The sequence below is a fragment of the Agelaius tricolor genome, unplaced genomic scaffold (assembly GCF_023055355.1).
Source record: "Agelaius tricolor isolate 1412-34295 unplaced genomic scaffold, bAgeTri1.0.p SCAF_2, whole genome shotgun sequence".
NCBI classification, from domain to species: domain Eukaryota; kingdom Metazoa; phylum Chordata; class Aves; order Passeriformes; family Icteridae; genus Agelaius; species Agelaius tricolor.
In genome coordinates this window covers 85,406,820-85,428,803 of record NW_027269262.1, presented here as the reverse complement: position 1 = coordinate 85,428,803, position 21,984 = coordinate 85,406,820, and the positions used below count along the sequence as shown (strand labels likewise).

General features: G+C 38.2%; 1 long non-coding RNA gene across 1 annotated transcript in view; it reads right to left on the bottom strand.

Moving 5' to 3' along the window:
• The window catches only part of LOC139587453 (uncharacterized), a 99,108-nt gene that overhangs the window by 9,689 nt on the left and 67,435 nt on the right, over positions 1-21,984 (bottom strand). The window contains exon 3 of the long non-coding RNA XR_011678400.1: positions 1,547-1,650. This is a non-coding gene — a long non-coding RNA (uncharacterized lncRNA). The remainder of the gene's footprint in view (positions 1-1,546; positions 1,651-21,984) is intronic.

Sequence of the window (21,984 nt, the reverse complement as noted above, 5' to 3'; positions counted from 1 at the left end):
GGAATACAGCCATGTGTCCTTGCCTTTGTACACATACAGAGGTGTAGATCGGTGCAACAGTTCAGAAGGAGGGAGAAAATGTAGCTATATAGCTTTCAGTTAATTATACAAAAACGAATGTTAAGAATAAATAAATTAATAATGTAAATCTTAGAATATTACATTATTCTAGAGATCTGGCTTAAAGAAGTCGGGTAATTTTATTATCAGCCCCAGTCATTAGGTTATTGTTGCAGGATGCAGAAAGATTCCTTTCAATTAAAGGTAATTATTTGTTCTGCAGTTGATAAATTATTTGCCAGCTTTGTCTAATACTGAAATTTTGGCTTTATGCATTCAAAATTATTTAAATTATTAACGCACACATAAAGGAGTCAAAAGCTTGAAAGCAGAATGTGTTCCACCTCACATGGTTCTGCTTTTCCCGTGGGCCTGGAGTAGGGAAAGTGATTCTCAGTGCTTTTCTTTTTTCCCCCCCACTGCTTTTATTTGATTTAATGAGCTAGCCCCCCTGCAAGTTTATATTTATGAATTCATAATGTGAGCCAGCAATTTCTTATGCAAAGTTAAGTAATTTTGTTGCAGACTCTTTCTCTCACTCCCACCCAAAGATATTGTTAACTGTCACATTTTATAATAGCACCATCTTTCTTCCATTAAAGAAATTACTTCAATAAGATTCCAGCCTTTTCAAGTCACATCACAGGTAAAAACCTGAGTCATCACTCAATAAATAGTTTTAAATTTGGCTACCAAATAAGTAATATACAAGTTTAACTTGTGAAGCACAATTCTTTTCCTTCTGGAATTGCCTTCATTCTAATTTCTGCCAGGATATGATTTACAATGTGGAGCAACACTTTTCAGATAAGAGACACGTATTCCAAAGCACATATGTTTGGTGTCCTCTTGCTGCATAATGCCATGTGCTGCTCAAAAGCTTCCTAAAGTCAGCTAAAGCTGTAGCACAACTTTGCTTCAAGAGGCTCTTTGTTCTGCCTCACCTTTTTCCCTGAAAGGTTAAAGGGCTGAGCTAGCTATTCACTAGGAAAATTAGTTGCTTGCAAATCTTTATTCAAATTCAGACAGCTAATAAATGCATCCCTTAGTGCCTACAACCCTTGAATATTCACGGATATTTGCACTAGTTAAGATTTTTCATGTTTATATTTTCCACATTTATTCATTATTTTCCCACCTTTTATTTGTGTTAATCCCTTGGTGGATGTTGAATGAAAGATTATATAACAGCTACTGTGATTCAGGCAGCATTTGCAGATAGAAAAACAAGGAACTCATGAAAAATTTTTGAAGATAGTACCTACTATCAACCTGGGTGACTCTCCGGGATGGTCCATAAATCTTTATATGCGCTAAAATCAAAAGTGGTCCATTAAGAGGAGAAAGGGAGGGTCAAATAATTTATATGTATTCATTTATCCAACTGTAGTTAGAATTATATCCCTGAAGCCTACAGGAATAGGCAACGAATCCTGTAAGTCGGAAAACTCTATAGGAACACAGCAGTTGGTATATTGGATCATACCTGAGGTACTCAGCATCTCCTGGTGGTCAGCAGCGTTTCAGAGGAATGTTGCAGTGTCTGCCTGTTTACAGCCCTCCTAGGCAAACTGTATTCCGAATTTCTTTCTACCTTGGCAAAAGATGCAAGAAAAAAATAAGTCTTTTAGAAATAAACATAGAGAAACATTTCCAAGGCCTAAGGGAAAGGTTAGGTCTTCTTGGTTTAGAAAAAAACAAATATTATGCATGCCAAAGGGAAAAAGATCAATTTCAGTATTAAAACAAACAGAAAAACCCACTACGCACCACCAAAACAAACTAAAATAAAAGAGGAGATGCGTAGCCAAACAGAAAGGCAACAAAATTAAAGTGGATCAAAGACTTCAATTTTTTGCATATGTTAAAATTTACCCCATGCAGAAAGTCAGCAGAAGGCCCAGGCTCTGCTTTAGCTATCTCTCCCTACCCTGAGAGCTTTCCTGAGACTTCCAACAGTTCATAGGCTCTATGCCTGCCCTTAGGACAGAGAAATATTTCACCCACAATACACAATCACCTCATATGAATCCCAGCCCATTATATCACCAAATCTAAGAGCTTAGCAGGATTTGGTTTTTCTTCACACTCAGATGTATGTGTTAAGAAGATGTTCATCCAGAGTTCCACCTTCACTTATAATTTAAATAAACACAGAGTGAAGCAGATCTGTAATCTACAAAATTTCTACCATGATGCCACCCAAGCATTCCAAAGCTTCCTTAAACTGTCCCTAAACACAGATCTCCCCTAGCTCAACGAGTCCCAAATCCTGCACCCTACACCCTCAATCAATTCCCATTTCTATAACTCTAGCAAGGGATATTTCCAGATGACAAGAGATGGGCAGATGCAGACCTGTGTGCTAGTCCCCATGCTATTTACTGTTACTTCAACTCCCTTCTCTAGTCCCAAACATTAATCACTGCCAGTCTCAGTCCTGCCATTAACTCAGACTGTACATTCCATAGGGCAGGGCTTGGTGTCTTCTTATCTTAACCAGTGAACAATTTTGTTCCAGGTAGGAGCTCACAGCTTCCTACTGGAAAGGAGGAACTGCTGTTACAAGCTGTCTCTGTATGAACAATCACAAAATTCTCCACAGACCCAGGAGATATGACCAGAGTTGGACTGAAATGAGGAGCATGGCAACAAACTCATCACCCGGCTGATGACTTATGTACAGGTTTACAGTGAAAGGGAGGGATATTTACTGGGATTGAAAGATGTGAAAAAATCATAAGGCAAGGAAAATAGAGGCCAGTACCTGTTGCTTTACTGCCTGCCCACCTGCAACAGCTTTGTGGAGCAAATGAAGATGCAATGAAAGAGAGTCAGAAGAAAAGAGGTGAACAAAGAAGTTGATGTGGCTCTGGAAAGACTTAGAAGGCTGAGGAGTAGTCAAGGTATTACCCAATAAAAATAATTCTCAGAACTAGCTTTTTTACATCACTGTATCTTTTTTGTTATCTTCTGGAAAGACACAAAAGCCTCCCATGTAAGATTTCTATGCAATGAGATGGAAACTCATCTTTTGGAAGCAGAACCTTTAATGCTGACAGTTGTAGAAGTGCTGTAGGATGCTCTAGAATTTTCTGTCTACTTTCATTTACTAGCATGAAGGAGTTCCTGACAACTCCAAAGACAGACAATTAGTCACTACAATAAAGCAGGAATCCTTCCTTTATTGCAAACAAGCCTGTTTATCAGCTCAAGGAGACTGATAAAAGAAAATGTCATATCAAAACGCTCAATCAATGTAAGAAATAATGGATTGGTTAAGCAACTAGTTGTCCCACACAAAACAAATGAAAAACAAGCCTATTGGTATGCTATTCTAGTACAGCACATTTAAGTCATCAGTTACAATATCTCAGTGCTAGTACAAGGCTTTTACATTTGACAAGTAGGATATAACTTCAACTGTATCACCTGTATTGTAATTCTTTTCATTAAAAGCAACTAAGCTGGAGGGAAAAGCCCATATATTGCCATTGCATACCATAACATACCACAAAGCTCACATTACCCCACCACAGTTCAGACCCCTAGCAATACTCTGTTACCATCACCCATTAAAAGGTTCAGTAAAAGCCATTCTGATTATACATTCCCAAAGAAAAATGACTAGGCTGCAGTGATATGAAAGTGCTTTTCTTTCATAAGTAAACTCCAACACTTTACTGTATAAAAATATCAGCAATAAACATGTGGAAAGAATTGGCTATACAGACTTCTGTTTGCCAGAATAATTCCTTCAATCTGTTGACACGCTCAAATTCTTCAGTCCTCCTTGGTTTCCAGTTTTGCCTGTACAGAAATTCAAAGTTTTACCTCTCCTAATTCTTTATAAGCTTCTCTTTTATTATTAGTTATCCAAACCAGATTTTTATTATTCTAACAAATCAAGCTAATAAAAATGAGAGCATCTCTTTTTCTGAGCGAGAACATCTCATCACCTCAATTTAACCCTCAAACCTAGAACTCTCTGAAGGCCTCTTGATCACTTTGTGAGGCAGGGCCAGAAGCAAGGTGACCAACCTAGAGGAGGAGATGTGTCCCTAATGAGAGCACAAGCTTTGCACAAGTTGTACTCAGACAGAGGCCATTCCTCCTTTCCTGCAGGTTGTCCAATCACCACCATAGACAGCAATTTTTTGCATACATGCATATCTCCTTTGCAATAATTACATTAAGGAAAAAACCCTCCGAGAAGACAATTTAGTAAGGAGCCTGTGTTTTGACAGCTATGCCTAAAGAGATGATTTCATACTCAGAGGAAGAAAAGGCAAATGGCTTCACCTATTTAGGTTTGACATGGGCAAAACCAATACATCAAGCACAGACCTTAGGGCAGGAACAGAAATCTTTGCATCTTAGGAGAACAAGAGGAGAAAGATTGAAATGTTGGGACTGAAGAGAAAAAGAAGAGAAAAATCAAGATGAGAGGGGAAGACTAGGACAGTTGAAAATCAAAAGAGCCATTTTTTTACAACTTCTGTTCATTAACAACTCGTGCTAACACACCCTCTGCTCTGCAAAGGTCCAAGCTACTTTTGACCTTGACTGAGCTTTACTCCCAAGTTATTGAGAATAGTGACAGTTCAGACCTATTGAAATTCCAATGAAGTATCATTTTTCTTAGAAGATATGTCAGAGATGAGCTGTTATTTTTCTCTGAAATTGGAGATGACTATTAGTACCCAAATGAACAAACCTTTAAGAAATGTTGCAAACCTTTTAATTTGTAGTAGGAAGTTTCACAGTTTCTATATAAATATTAGAAAAAGTATCCCTTTAACCTTTTTCTGGATAGATATGGCTCTTTTCTGGATAGATATGACTGAAGTATCTGGGTATTTTGAGTATTCAGGTGTACTGCAAACAATCTCTAGAGGAAAAGAAGGAGAGGGTTTCTCTATTTTTTGTGTTTCTGGGAATACCTCCCTTAAGACAAGTTCCCAGTGGCCATTGTAAAAGCTGAATTTTACTCTCTTCATTGAATACTTGGCACAGGATTAACAGCAACATAAAAGAATAAGTCTCTTTAAACTAGAGGGGAATGTGATTTTGCCAGACATCTGCCCCATCTCCAGTTCTGCTCTTCACAAGCATGAAAAAGGGAATGGAGCACTCTTCACTATCTAAAAGAATTATTACAAAGCACAGGGATGGACAGACAGCAAAGAGGAATCACAGAAGAGCAGAGGGTGTTTGGAAGGTCCCAGGAGCACATTTGCAATCGGGGGCAGCTACCTCAACATCAAACACTGCGACACTGCTCCCTCCCTCCCTTCCAGGCAGTCCCTCTCTGGGGCTTGGGTGCCCATGTCCTCAGCAGGGGTTGAAAATTTTGACATTATATTGGTCTGCCAGATACTCCTTAAGTATATAAAGTATATTATTTTGTTCTCAGTACAAGAAGGCATTAACTGTCTGCCAAGGGAAGGGCTTCATGACATGCTAATTTCTTTTTTCCCTCCAAGAGATTTCAGGCATCATATAGGTAAAGCTCAGTGGAGATTCATTGCTCTTCAGCCTCCTCTGACAGTGTACAGTGGGAATGAGATGGGAAGAATCAGCGGGTAGAGCTGTCCACAGGGAAAGGGTAATGTCTAAGCACAGGTGTATATCTGTACAACCTTCATTTTAATAAAAATTTTCCACATCTTTGCATACACCATCAATTGTCTGAAGCTTTCCTATCACTTAGAAATGAGACCCTTCCTACCCTGACTAATATTTTTTTACCATGATCTTGTAAATACACTCAAATGCATGGGATCACCTAGAAGAAGCAGAATGCAACGTATTTGTAATCCCTGTAGTAACTAAGGACCACACACCATAGGTGTTAAACTTTTTCATATTTGTTTATTTTGAAGACCTGTAATGTTCATCTGAGCCACTGGGTATTTTTATATCAAGCTTTTTAGTCCATTTTGTAGGACCAGGAACCAACATCAAATGGGTGTCAAGTGAAGGACATCTTATACCACTAATGGATGCAATTACATTAAATGGCTATTTTATGTCCTCCCTTTTTTATTAATTTAGCTTTCTGACTTTGACAGCATACCAGCAGACATAATGAGTTCTTTTGCATATTTTGATCATTTCAATTATCACGGCATCTCAAAACCTTTACTGACCTATTTTGATGCAAGCAATAAAACCTGTAGTAAAAGATGATCCATTGTCAAGACCTAATGTCATAAAATTGCTGATCCAAAACAGAAAAGTACAAGAACTGGCAAAGTAAGTCAGTGAAGAATGGTTATCCCATCCCACACAAAATAAGCTCAAGGAAAGACTATCTGTGTGGAAACCAGGTTGCACACAGTCTGTTAACACTCAGAAATAAAATCTGCATGATTTTCCTCAGGCATCTTGTGGAGGCATGGCCAGATTCCAAGAAATTCAAAGCACAGAGGAATTCCATGCCTTCCTGTTAAGGTCAATGCAGTACAAGTTTCAGCACCTCCTCTTTAACTAGAAAAGTTGTGGTGGTGATGGAAATGAAACCACCCAGATTTCACAGGCACACAGTTGTATGTGCACACACACACACTCATATACAGCACCTCTGACACTGTGCCCTGCCCCATTAGGCTTTCTTCGTTTCCTGAAATTTACACCACTTTCCTGTTTTGCAGAAGTTGCACCCAGTCCTAGAAAAGGGTTCCCAGGAAAGGCCAGGCTCAGGCAGGGCTGGCTACCTACTGCAGTGTCTTCTAAGCATCCTCACTTGTCCCTGCTGAAGTTGCAGACTCCCTCCATATTCCATTCTCAGCACATTCTTGCTCTTCTCTGATCTCCACCATGGTCTTCAAACCTCAGAGTCTTTTAATTACTCATCTAAATTTAGTCAGATACAATTAGGTCTCATGACAACTCTTACCTGTAGAAGTATTTTTAATAGTTATTTTTCTGATCTAGTCAAGACAAGTTCTTGTGATTTAAAGCTCTGTGTTAATTGTGTTCCAATTAGGTAGAAATCATGTCAGGTTTTAAAAGAGGTAAACAGCCCCTTCTCCCTTTTCAGAGTGTGCATACATTCATACAACCTCAATGACTCGGATTGGAGAATGATCCAGGTGAAAGCTAAACCTCAAATCTATGGTCTGCAAGAGCAGAGACTTAATCCAGCTATTAATTTTAAACCCCACCTCTGAAACTTGTGCTATAAGAATGAGTATTTCTTGAAAGTGTGTGACTAAAGATCAATGAAGGATTTCAGATATCTCCTGGGACTCAGACAAAAAAAACAATGCTGAAAATTCCATCAAAGGCTACATTTGCTATTTCCTAAGTTGAGGCTTTCCAAATTTTCAAAAATCAACTTCTCACAATAATCAAGACCATGAACATTTTCCTACTGAAAAAAACATAAAATTGTAACCAACATTAGACATACAACACAAAATATCAATTAAAAAAAAAAGTTAAAAGTCATATGATGGCTCTTACACCTTCTTGTGAAGTAAAGACAAAGCAAAATCCAAATAAGGAAAAGAATGTCTACAGACTAGGTAGTCACTTCAATCACCAGGCTAAGTTTTTTGTCTGCATAAGTCCCTGAATTACAATAGAAATTAAATCCTAACACTAAACCATCTTATTATATTACCAAACAAATTTCGTCAGAATAAGCAGATCTGTGCAAACAGCTTGAAAAATCATAACTGCATATTGGCAATGTGAACTGAAATACTTTTACTGATTTTCTTCTGGCTATACTCTGGGACCAGCACCTCCTGACTCACAGTTTAATGGTTTATCTATTGAAACTTTCCAATCTAAGTGTATCATGTCTTGAAAATGTCCAGACTTTGCCCATCTTTTTCTGATTACCTGAAATAATTGTGCAATTGCTCAAGTTCATTCTTCCTCCAGGTCATTTGTACACCTATTTCATAACAGACTGGTAATTCCTAATGCTCAGCTCTGGAGCAACTCACTATTAACCTTCTTTTCTTCTGAAAAATTGGTTATTTATTTTGACTTCTTTGTCTATCTTTTAACCACTTTAATCCATGGCAGGATCTAACCTCTGACCACTAAAGTTTCTTAATAGTCTCTTGTGAAGACCTTCAGCAGAGTTCTTTGTTCTCAATTTTATTATACTCATTCATTCTCCCTCACCCACCACTTCCTTCAGCATTTTCAGTGCATTCCAGCAGGTTAAAAAAGCTTTCACTTACTCTTCAAAAATAGCTGGTATCTTGTGCCATAGTCACCTTGGAGATTGAAAATTTGAATAACTTCTCAATTTATTTCCTAGTGCTGTATTATTATTCACCAGGAGGTAATTTTTTAGCAAGAAGCTTATCTTAACAAACATGTAAGGGCTATCCTAATTCTACGAGGTACCTTCTTTGCAATTTAATGCAGACACAGGAAAGTACTTTGAGAAAGTGATGTGCTCATAACTGCACAATGGTATTACAGATATACCTTGAGTAATATTTTCACTTTCACAATTAAACAGTAGATATTCACAATTAAAATTAAAAAAACAGCAAAAAAACCAAAACAAACCAAAAAAAAAAAAAAAAAAACCAAACCAAACCAAACCGAACCAAACCAAACAAAAAAAAACCACAAAAACCAACCCAAACCCCCCCCCAACCTGTAGCATTAGGTAAGCTTACATAAATATTTTAAAGCTCTCTTTTTTTTCCACTAAAGCAATTTCCTCTGTCCTACATCTCTCTGTCACTGATATTTCAGGTGCCTCAGGAGTTCCCAGACACGCAGATTTCAGCTGCCTGAGCGATGGCCTGTGCAAACATTTGTCATTGTGGTTAGACATGTACAGGTCCCACAGAAGGAACTCCTACACACCCTGGTCATGCAAACATGCTCTTGACCATGCAGGCAGAAGGACATGAGGGGGCACACTGAAAAAAAAGATTAACCAATGCATGAGCTGATCCCTGTTGTTGTCTGAAAAGCACACATGAAAGGGATCAGCAGAAAGCAGCCTAAAGACACATTGGATTATTCTGTTTTTTCCACATTTTCCATAGTGTGCATACCCACACCTTTCAAAATGCTCTCCAAAACGTGCTGGGTAATGGAGGTGTCATTTGGACTCATATAAGCCCAAGTGATACATTCTGATTGCCAAAGGGGTCTTATAATGGTAGAAATGTGGTACTGCAAACAAGCTGTCACATCTTTGTTACATTTAACTGTTGAGTTGTATTTGCTTGTCTTTACCTGGTAAAGAAAAAGTAAAGAAAAGCATCCTTTCTTTGTAGGGAGAGAGAGTTAGAAGAGGATTACTGTTTAAGTGGCAATTCAGGGAAGGGGAAGGAGGCAAGGAGAACAGTGAAAATTGCTGCAAGGACATAGTCAAAAAGGAGAATAACTGGGTGAAAGAATATGTGCCACCCAGGGTTTTGTATTGGCCGTTTTCTATAGCTTGACATGACTGTAGTGAGAACTCCTAGAGAGAAAAAATACTTCCAGGAGAAAATGCATATGGAAATATCTGAGATACAGAAGGACGTTTAAGTATATTCTTTCTGAAATAAAGCTTTTCAGGAAAACACTCTTCTTCAGACATAAGCCTCTATCAAATTGTTCCCTTTCTGCCTAACTCAGAGAGGATATTAGTCTTTTGACAGTAATCCTTGCACTGCAGCCCAAGCTGTGAGGTTAAGGAAGGATTTTGTCCCTGGAACACATATTCCCACAAGAAGCTGTTACTAGTAAAACTGTTATTGGTTGTAATTTAGTGACTGCCCTGTGCTTCCCACAAAACCTTTTGGATTAGTGCTGTATTGCACAATTAATTTTACTAAGTTTAATGTTGAAGTCTGGCAAAAATTCCAAAAACTGTCACCACCAAAGGCTGGTGATCTCTCCAGTGTCCAATCTGTACAAGTACCCAAGAGCTGGGTGAAAGATGAATGGCCTGTAAATAAGAGAAAAGGAAAAAAATCAGAGGCAGAAGGGACCCATACAATTCTGTGGCCAGGGGCAAGGAGCCAGTCTACACCAAGTAAACTGGACTTTCACAAAAGAGTGAGCCCAGGGATAGCAGAAGCCTGAGTGAGACACCTGCTTATCCACTTGCAAATACTTACAGGTGGTGTGTATGCTGGGGAAGAGGTGTCTAAACAGACACCCATAAAAAGAGCACACCAACCAGGGCTCCCCTCAGGTCACACAAAGGATGCCATTGGAACCAGAAGGACACTCAGAAGACATGAAAGAAATCTGCAGAAAGCCTGAAACTGCAGCTGTTTGTCTCAGGCTGGTTCCAAAATAACCACAGAGTCCATCCTGCTTCCCCACAGGAGCCCACATCAGACTGGTGCCTCTCTGGTGGAGGCTGAAGGTCAGGACCAGACTGTCTGGGATCAGGGATCTGCCTGGGGAAGGGGGCTGGCTTTGGTCAGTGTAGGGCTCCCTGGGGCAGCCAGGTAGGACCATGTGAGCGTAGGAAGATACAGAATGTGCCATAGGTGGACAGGAGCTGCATGAGGAGGTGCTGCCCCAGCAGTGTGGGGAGGAACAGAACTCAGGGACACATTTGCCAGGGAATGGCCACAGAATGTGTATGATGTTGAAACCTGGTCAGGCTTCTGCCTCTTTTTCCCTCTCAAGTATCTTTTGCACTTTTCCTTCTGTACTATATGTTCTCCCTTCTTCGACTAGAGCAGGTCTGGAATAGGACATGCCACAGAACCCTCCTACCTTCTCTTTCCTTGGTCATTCATCCAGAGCTCCTGGAACTTTCTGTAAGATCATCAACATTAAGGCAAGGAAACTGAGCGCCAGCACCAACAAGTGCCTTACAGGCAGCAATATGCTCTGCCAGAGCAGTGCCAAGGGGAGTTCCCCACTACTTGCACAAAACTCCTTAAAATACAGTTTTCAAAGCACAGACATGCTGCCTGTTTTTTTCTGGTTTGGGTGGCCTTTCTTGGGAATGCTTTATCTCATTGTCTTCATACAGCACATGCTTCTGAAGACAGCATTTTGTTCTGATTTTCTATATTCACAGATGGTGCTGCCTCTGTGTATATAAATACACAAAAAAGTATATATGTTTATATATGAGCAATTCCTGATCCAAAGGAAACAGACAATTACTGGCTAGTCTGGCATAAGAGCAACATGGTCAAATGGACAGTGTCCCAGTTCATGGAAGGGGATTTCAGAACTGGGTGATTTTAAGGTCCTTTCCAACCCAAATTATTCTATGATGTGTTTAAATTATGTCATCCATCTATTATGCCAGAGCAGTACAAAAACACCAGGTGAAAGATGGCACCCACTGGAGGAGGTTGGGGCAGAGCATCTGTCACATCCTGTCTATTGTCACAGGTGTCCTCCTGTGACCGGACAAGCTTATCATGAAGATTTAGTTTATTAATGGTGTCTGGTATAGGACAAGCTTGTAATGCCATTAGCACCCTGAAAGAAATAGGAAAAAAAGAAACATCTGCGAGGGAAAATTCCTACACGAAGTAACAGATGTGATTCCAAAAGGCTTCTCTGAAAAGCATTTTAAGTTTTAATTATTTAGAGTTTCTCACTGTGTGGACGCAAAACTCGCACAGATTTCTGAGCCATAAATAGCAGACTGAGATTGCATTTGAAGAAATTTAATGCCAGTGGAAGAGTCGACACTTTTCTATAGAATTAAGCCATACAAAATATCATTTGTTGGAGGTATATTCAAGAGATCTAATTTAAATACTGTACAAAAAGCTTGGCAAAATGCTGGATTTGGACAAAGACTAAATTCCAATTCATTCCCACAAATGCAGTGATGAAATTCCCAGTTCTTACTATACTGAAAATGAAATGGAACAAAGTGATGATGATTACAGAAGGAAAAAAAATCACTTTCTGACAGGGATATGGAGTACATAACTGAAAAGGTGCTTTTATCTTGTTTTCAACTCTAATTTCATACTCATCGATTAACAGATTTACTGTGTGCTTCATAGGATATCATGCATTATTCAAGCAACTTCTTAAAATTTAACAAAAGCACAAGGAACAAGAGGAGAATATCATAATAAACGGAATTTTAAATGTTGTTAAACCAAAGGTATGCTTTAAAGAAAATATCTACTAAGGATACCAACATAAACAACTGGGTTTCCTCACAGCATGAAGCCTGGTTTTGTCTGCCTTGTTTACCAGGGTTTCTTTGGAGCCAGGAGCCCTTTGTATAAAGCTGCAAGTAAAGGAATCATTACAGAAAGGAAAACACAATTCTTACTCATTAGGCTCACAATTCTTATCCATTAGTATAATTGTTCACCTTGATTAAGCAGTAAAAAGGAAGAGGGTTGGAGATTTTTAGAGAGGTACACAGGCTTTTAAAGTGCAGCAATTCTCTGCAATTCTCAAAAAGGCTGCAAGGAGTTAAGGAGGAATGAGTTGATGTCTGTGTGCAGCTCCACACTTTAGTCAATCCAGGTTACACGCTTTCTCAGCAGGCAAAATTCTATATTCTGAAAAGATATAAAGCATGGCAATGTCGGCTGGTACAGAACCCAAAGCACTGAATGCAGGTAAGTTATAATAGCTTCCAATCTCCTGTCCTGGAAATATGCTGTAAAATTAAGAGTTTTCCACTTGAGTGAAAATTACTATTGTTCCATTCTTTTACTGACATTTACTTTGCCCTAAATAATCTTGTTTATCTGGTTACATTTTTCCTTATGGTTATGTTTTCTATTGAGATGATTTTGTTAAGACAAACTGAGAAACAAAACAACCACAACCACAACAACATGTGAGCTTTACTCAATCACAAGATGGTTTTCATCTGGAGAATATGTTCACACCTGGCAATAGTGGTAAGCAAGAGACAGCAGACTTCATGGTAGACTGAGATTACAAAGAGTTCCTGAGATTTACAGACCCCACTGCAATTAAATCCTACCTGAGCTCCTGATCCCTGGGGAGCCTTTTACAGCCATCAAAATTTGGTATCACTACAATTGTGCCTGTGCCTATCACAAGAGAATTTCACAAGACTCTATGAGTCATTAGAAATAAGTACCCCAAAGTGTGAAAGCTCAACCAGAAAGGCCTTTTCTCTGCTTCAGAAGCCTGAGAATTTAATATTACATAGAATTTACAGGTGTAGATATTGTCGTTTTAGAGCCAAACTATCCTACATAAAGAGCTGAAGCAGGCTGGCTAGTAAAATTATGAAACAGAATTCTGTCTGTGGGAGAGGCAGCATGATGAGCAAACACACCTACATTTGGAGTGTTTTCTCACATAAACTTTTTTAGCAGTTTGCATTGTACTGACTGGATATGTAGATGATATGTGGATTAGGCAGCAGACAGATCATCTGTTTAAATGCCATCATGAAACAGCTGCCCTCTTCTTTTCTATCCTGTTAATGCTAATCTTCCAGATCTCAAGCAGGCACTGGTATTATTCCTAGAAAGACAATAATCAGAGCAATGAACCTAAAAAAACCACTATGCAAAATGACATGTCACATTAGAGGAGCACTTTGTTTTCATCTGAGTAATCAAAGTGTTGTAGGCAGCACATTTAGAACAAAACCCCTGGACTGAAACCTTGAGAGCTTCACAAATCACATTTCCTTTGCAAGCCAACACAGCATTTTTTTTCTAATTTCCAAACTGCTGATTTTAATGTAGAGTGGACCCTGTCAATAGTCTGGGATTAATGTTGTGGAGATGCTGTAAGGAAACAACATTCCTTCTGAAAAAAATCTTCTTTATTACTTGTACTTGCACTTTTTGGTTCTAATCAGAAATCCCTGGCCCAGGATTGTTTCTAAGATGTTATGCATTTACCTAAGGCTTATGCATTGTTATAATTACAATTGCTGTCTGGAACAGGATCATGTGCATCCAGGCTTTTTCCCTTCTCTTCTGTACAGCCAATTTTGCTGATCTTCTTGGACTCTGTGTGAAACTTTCTAATGCTGGTTTTTGTTAGTACCCAGCTCTGAGCCACTGCATCTCTGGAGTGTGTCTGCATATATTTTCTGTTTGTACCTTACCATGTCTACTCTGCTGACTTTTTGGAGACCATGGGGAGACCCATGAAGTTCCTTCTGTGGCTTACAAGACATAAGGACAGAAAGGTGTTATGAGTAGAGAGTTATGTGACATGCAATTTTCTGATGTTACTATCTTTGATATCTGGACACTTTTTATTAAAAACACATTTTAACACTAGCCACAAAAAGTTCAAACAATTCTGGTAAGAAGATATTTATAAGACCGTGGATCAAGTATCATTAGAATATGATTTTGCTTTCTTTTTACATTAAGTATGACATGCAAGCTACCTGAAATCTAAAACAGTGTGAGTTTACGTGAAGTTCTTACCTTAGTTAATCAGATACCTGATGTGAGATACCTGATGTGAGCTCCCCATTTTCTTTGTTGGCACAACTGGCTGCAGGTTTTGCAGGCAGAGAGATAACCCAGAAACCTCCCTGGCTGTGGTGTGAGCAATGACTATAAGACATTCCACTTTTCTAAGACAGGTACAGACAACCACATGGTCAAATGAATGCATATATGGTTCCTATAAGTTGCTGGTGTGAAATGAGGATACAGGGGTTTCATACTTGCACAGATCCAGCTGGTTACGGCTTTAATCAGAGATTGAGGCTTTCCATATTTTATCCTCCAGGTATAATTTTACTTGTTCACATCTGTAAACGGCTGCTAACTCCTATGAAGCAGTTAGTAAATTATTTAAAATACACTTGCAATAAAAACAGTGACCAGATGACATTTTCCTTGCATTATTTGAAACCTGAGTTTTAATATTTTTAATTTCTGTATTCAGACCATTTAAGCACCAAGCATGCTTTGACCTGGTAGCATTACATGAGGTTGTTCCTGGAAAATGCCTTTGGTCCCCTCTACTTGAGGGTCAGTGGGGCATCCAGTACCACTCTCCCTCTTCTGCAGCCAGTGCATGGAACATGATTTTTCTAAAAAGCAATCAAGTCTCATCCCCATTTACCTGGAATAAGCAGGTTTTGGGTCGTGTCGTGGTTTGACACTGGCACAATGCCAGTGCCCCCATGAAAATATATGTCTGCTGTGAGATGTGACCAGATATAGAGCAAAGCAGGCTCCAGCTTAGGAATAAAGGAAAGAACTTTATTAACTTACAATATGAAAAAAAGAACACACAGAACTCAGAATGAAAACTCGAGATAAGTCCATAATCTCCTCCCACCTAGGATTCTTCTCAACTTCTTCTGACCTCTTCCATGGATTGGAACCAAGAGAAAGTTCCCCTGGGAGTTCACTGCTTTTAACCCCCTGTGTTGTCAAAGATGTATCCATGTCCCCACTGGCCACACCAGGTGCCAATATTCAAATCTGAGCACCCATTGGTTTGACCACAGCCTCCCAAAAAACTCACTTCCTTTTCAAACCTGGACAGGTGAGTACATTAAAACAGTGACATGACTTGTCTGTGATGTTTCCAGGCACAGGTGCTGTACCCAGGCAGTGCTACCATCATGGCCAGTCCTGTCACATGCCAGGGAGGTGTCATGGGCTGGTGCCACAGATGTGCAATGGGGAGGGCACTTCTTCCTTGTGCTGGATAATATCTGCTCTCACCTGTGTTCATGTTTGGCCATGACACACTGTGTGGGTACCAAAAGCAGCATGCAGGGAGTCATTACCATCATTTTCTCTGCAGGGAGACACTTGTGTGCCAACCAGGCTTCATTCTGCAAACTCATGATGTTTAGCAGCAGGAACAGGTGAAGGTATTGTGGAGTAGGATACCTTTTACCTGCGTCATGAGAAAATTGAAAGACCATTGTGTGATGACCAAGTTCAACAGCAAATATGACCCCAAGGGATGCAGCACTGTTGTTTGTTTCCTGTGGACCTTTAAAATACCCCAGTACAAAATTAATATGTTCCTGCTTTGGACAGACGCTGAGCTGATCCCACTGACAGCCACCTCGGGCGGCTTGAATGATTTTTATAGGAATTTAACTTTTTAATCTTCATGACAGGAACCGGGAAAAGTCAGTCAAGAAAATTACTTCCGAATATTCTGGTGTCTGCTAAGACATTTTCTCATTGTACTGGCAATTTCTTCTTCCCTGGAGAAGAAATGGGTGACATTTCTCAGGGTTATACCGTGCTCCATGTACTGCAGCTGAACTGCCAGCTGAGTCCCCAAGACAGGGCTGTAATTGGCTCAGGGCATATCAGGTTCCCTTCGACTCCCCTTTGTGAACACTAAGGCTGGGATGTAGCCAAGGCAAGAAAATGTACAGCAAAACACAGCTGACATGAATGGCAAAATAAACAAAAGCAGATGTTCCTCTTTACAAGGTTATGTGAGGGAGGTGGGAGCAAAGTATGTTTCAGCAACAACAAAAGAAAAAACTGATATCTGAACACAAGAAGCTTTGCAGACCAAGAAAGGTGCTGTCAGTGATCATCAGTGAAGTAGCATTTGCAGATCACAAGATACCAACAGTGAGGAAATGGCTGTTATGGGTACCAAACCCACACAACAGACCAAATAAATCACAAATGAATGATGTCCATGTTCAAGGCTTCCAGTGAAACACTGTCAGCACTTGTGCTGGAAAACCCAGAGCCCTTCACAAATCTATTAGATGGATCCAAGTTCTCTGGTACCCTGCCACATACTGTGTATTTTCAGATGCAGCAGGTTTTTTACCAGACCAAAGGGAAGCAGTGTAAGAAATTAAACATGATCTAGGTTTGAATGACACTGAAGTGCAGATGATGTCACTCTTGAAATTCAAGATTCCTCCAAGTTCTAGATATGCCTGGCTTCTGAGTTGCTGTAAAGCTGCTGTTGCTATAATGTCCAGACTACTGAGGAAGTACTGGTCTCTGTATTTATTGACACAGAGGGTTTTCATTGAATGTGACAGTGATAATAAGTGGAATGATAATGGATATTTTTGATCCAACCTAAGAGAGAGGTTGCACTGACCTAGGAGTTTTACCTACCAGTTTCACATATCATCCTCACCTGCTAAAAAACCAAAACCCTTCCTGCCTAAAGAAAGACCTTGGGTGAAAAAACTTAATTAGTAAGGTGACTTTCCAAAGTTATTTCTGTGTCAGAACTGAAGTTCCTAACTTAAATTATATATCATATCTAAAAATCATTTAGCTTAAATCCCTCAGTGTTGCCAGAAACAAGAGTGCATTAGATAAATCAAATTTTCAAAAGGAAGATAATTATGCCAACACGAGAAAAGGTTTTCCAATACCTGAACTTAAATGATGATAACAATTAATAAAATAATGGTTTTTAGATAACATGTTTATATGTCTCAGAATTAACAGAGGAAGACAACATATTCACATTTTATATCAAGCTATACATGTCTCAGGAGTAAACTTTTCCCTTCCACAGGGAATTAGGCTAAGGCTGGGGGGGGCCTGTCCTTTCATTGTAAGAGTTTTGTTATTAATAACATGTCTTTATCCATTTGCACATCATGGTCAAATGGTCACTATAGGGATGCCTAGGAACTACCACTAGGTGAGAGAATAAGTGTTTTCTTCTCTGCGTTCTTAAATATATTTCTTTTTGGCTGATATGCAGAATTACGCACCCATATTTTGGTATTAACCATGTGTGAAACTGCAAACTTGTATTTACTGAGGTTATAGTGGATCATCATGGATGCAAAGAAGAATCCATAAGTCAATCATTATAATATTAATAGCAAAACTGTTCATTCACATCATGAGGAGCCCTAGGTCATGGTCATTATTCATTACTTTCCACTTGAGTTGTAATTAAGACAAGAGAGATTCTTTCTTTCAATGCCACCTATCTTGAATTAAATAGTATTTTAGTATTGTAACATTGTGACAAGATGCAAATGAAGAGTTATACACAAAAATGTCTATTAATATACATTCAGAACCTACCCAGGTTCCTCAAGGAACAGGAAAAATGGTTTTGCAAATTATTTTCCAGTGTTATTCTGGAAAGCTCGCAGTTTTTTTCATAAAAGGCAATTTTATTTCTTTGTTTGGTTATTCCTTACATTCCTTTAATGTCAAATGGCAGTTTTCTTTACTAATGGCACTGTAGTCCAAAAGACCAGGAACAGCAGTAAGCTTATTAAATATTAAAAAGGGCTTCTGATGTAAAATAGCGAGAGATGCTTGACTATGATATCAATGATTTTGGAGTTGTTTGGAGGTTTTTTGTTATTTTCTCTTATTTATTTTTTTCCCTAATTTATTTTTAGAGCACCTGCAATATTAAAACTATGGAGAAAAGGTTTTCAGGCCAGGGGGTATATATTTCATAAGAAAAAACTAGAAACTAAATGAAGAAATGAAAGAAAAACAAGAACAAAAAAAAGAATAATTATGGTTTAAGCTTCCCCTTTTTTTGGGTAGTTGCTGCTGTTGCAGCTAAATGACTAATGAGAGCTAAGTTAATGTGAAGTTGCTTAACTCACAAGGCTGAAATACTCAACACAATCAAAGAACTGAAATACAATTAGAATAAGATCTGACAGCCTGCACATTCTTGTGCTTTAAGGACAAAACAAGTTTGCATCTACAGTGTTGAGATTTATGATGCCAATGTTTATGTTTCGGTTCTACCCCTAAAAAAATGAAGCCCCGTGTATCCTAATACTGAAGTCTGAACAGCAGTCTATGAAATCACAGAAATTATTCATAACAGATGATGTTTGTGGTACCAACTTAGTTTCAAAACTTACTTTAAGAAAAGAATTAGCTCACTAAGTGGAAATATATATATAATATATATTACAGTGCAAAAACTTACTATTTATGAGTCTAAACATAAAAGATTGCACCTGGTGAGAAAAATTTTGTTTAGCTAGTAAAAGAGCAAATTGCTGTGGAATCATTGACGCAAAAGCAACCAGGGGAGCACAAATGATTTGTTTAACATAATTCTAACTTACCTGTGAGCTAAACTGCAGTATTTTTTATAATACAGTCCAAATAAATGGCTTATGATGGTGCTCAACAGGTGACTACTAGCTAAAAAACCCATCTTGAAGTTTACAGTACAGCAAGAAGATGACAAGATGTTTGCATGCATAAAGTTGAAATGTGCCAAGATTTATTAAAAATTTAGATATAATTGATGCATATGTCCTATTCTTTATGCTTCTAGATAAAAATGATTTATCTGATCATGGCAATGTTTACAGTTTCTTTTAGTGAAGGCATAAATCTTTGCACCTCCTCATTAATATATTCAACTTTTTTTCTCTTTCTGCTTACAATGTAGGTAATATTTCCCAGAAGCTGTAATGTAATATTTAATTATTTACTTTGATTCAGAAATTGCAAAATGTCTAAATTATAGCCCACTATTCTATACCTAATTAAAAATTTTAATTGAATAGTCATTTTATACATACCTTGTATATTAAGAATGAATTTCATCATTCCGTGGTGATTTTGAAAATCACCCTCCTGCCATGTGCAAGAACACATCCCACTAGCCCTGGCTGCTCACAGGACCATCCATCCTGGCCTCAAACACTTCCAGGGATGGGGCAGCCAGATTTTATTTGGATAACTTGTTCCGGTGCCTTGCCACCCCCAAAGTAAAGAATTTCTGGCAATATCTCATCAAAACCTATTTCCTTTCAGTTTGAAGCCATTACCTTTTGCTGCCTGTACACATCCCTATAAGAAGTCTCTCTCCTGCTCTCTTATAAGCCCTCTTTAGGGAATATGGGTTAATGCTATTAACTCTACTCAAATATCATTAGATATTTAGATTATATCTGGCCATAGTCCATAAAGCTGTTTGATTTTGTTATCACAGGAAGAGAAAACAAGGGAAAGTAGATCAGTGCATAGTATCATGTATTCATTCCCATTCTCTGCATTTTGCTCCATATAACTTTTTTCTCTTTTGAGTGACTTCTCATCTGCTCTTTAGGCTTGATAATTTATTTCACTCTAGAATAAAAAGAAATAAACATGCTGAACCAGACTCCATGCCAATAAGATAATAAAATAATCTCAGTTCTACCTTTGAGTGACATCATGAAAAGAAAAACAGGAAAAATAAGTCTGGAAATTCAAATTAATACCAATTAGGCACAACACCATGTAGATTGATTTTAATGGATATTTTTCTTATTACACTGGCCCATATTAAGATTGTCTGGATGCCTTAACTGTACATTTCCATACCTTTCATTTCTTCTACATTTAACTTTGACTACATAATTTTTGCAATTTGTTTAGGGGACAGAAGCATTAATATTTTTCCTCATCTTAAATTGTATTTTTGAATGATGACTTCAATTTTATTCCATTATTTTTACAGTATGTAAGATATACATTTGTGCGCATGTGTTTGCTTCACTACAGAGTGAAGAATTTATTTTCAAATGCCTTGTGAACTAACTGTGCTAGTCTAGCTAGTGCTTGATTTAGAATTCTTAGTGCATTTGAAATATTTAAGCATGTTAAAAATAAATCTAAGTATCCCATTATAAACTATTTCAAGATCACAGTTTTGTAACTGAGAACAGAATGCTGCGATAATGTGAACAAAAGAAATGCTGAGACGAAATGTGTGTAACATACCAACTGAGTACACAATGAGAGTTTCCAGAAGGTGTTAGGCACCTTCATGAGAGGCAACACAGGATAAATCTGTGACCTTTCCGTTTATATGTTCCTTTCCTATTTCAAAAAACTTACTGATCTTTGGAGAATAATTAATCTTTGTGTATCAGAGTATGGGGAACTGTACGCTTTTCCTTTAAGAAGGAAAAAAGTCAAAGTTACTAATTGGAGTTACAGGCATAAAAACTATTCCTTCCCCAGAAAAAAAAAAAAAAAAAAAAAAAAAGATGAAAGAAAGAAATGGGTCAGAATGTCAACTGGTGCAATTTCAGGTGATTCCAATGAAATGGCTGCCAGAGACATCAGTTTTAAGATGAAAAAACCTATTAGATCATCCTAGTCTGTCTTCCTGCATAATGCGGGCCAGAAAATTCCATCTAGCAACTCTTGCTGAGCTGATAGATCTCTTGATTGGCTCTCTACTTTTTAAAAGATCAGTAGTTATTCTCCCTAGGAGGCTGAACATGATGAGACAGCTGCAGTATTTGATGCAGTATTTGATTTGCAAAAAAAATTTACAATTTTGGTTTGTTGTGAGTGCAAGTATCAAGAGCCCATGCTGACCTCTCAAGAACTGCTTCACTGCCAAAGTGAGAAGGACAGTGTTTCAAAGAAAATGAAAACCTTTCTGGAATCCCAAGCTGACAGCAACAAATGTCTAGATGACAAGGTCAAATGGCAGGTATCTTTGTTATGAAAAATAAAGAAAGGTCACACATGGTATGACTTTCTGATTTTTTAAGATAATTTTAAATGGCACCTCACAATAAGACATCAGAAAAAAAGGAATAAAGAAGAAGCCTAGTCATGTATGGAAAGTTCACTGTACATGTGACTAGACACTAGAGATGGGCACAAAAGCAGAATGAAGAGATGCAGAATGAAGAGATACAGAATTTATTTCTTGAGATATCAGATGGCCCTCCATGAATTTTTTTTTTTCCTCAGAGTTTGGATTTTCTAAACTTGAGATCAGTCTCTTTCATTTTCTCTGCACACTAGAATTCACAATGAGGAGAAAGTGCCATTGGCTTCAGATAAATGTGTGCTTGGTGTATAAATAGACAAAATAAATGTGGTTGGCTAAAAAATGGATTATTTGTATTAGTGGAAGTCAAAAGCCATCAATTCACTTCAGTGAAGTGATAGTCAGAGGAAAGAGAGGTTAGTTTGCAAATGAGAAACCTGCTTATTCAAATCGTTTCAGTCCTGGTGAAGTTATTCTAAACCAACTGAAGGATTTATAGCAATTTTAAGAAAAGTAGACTTGGCT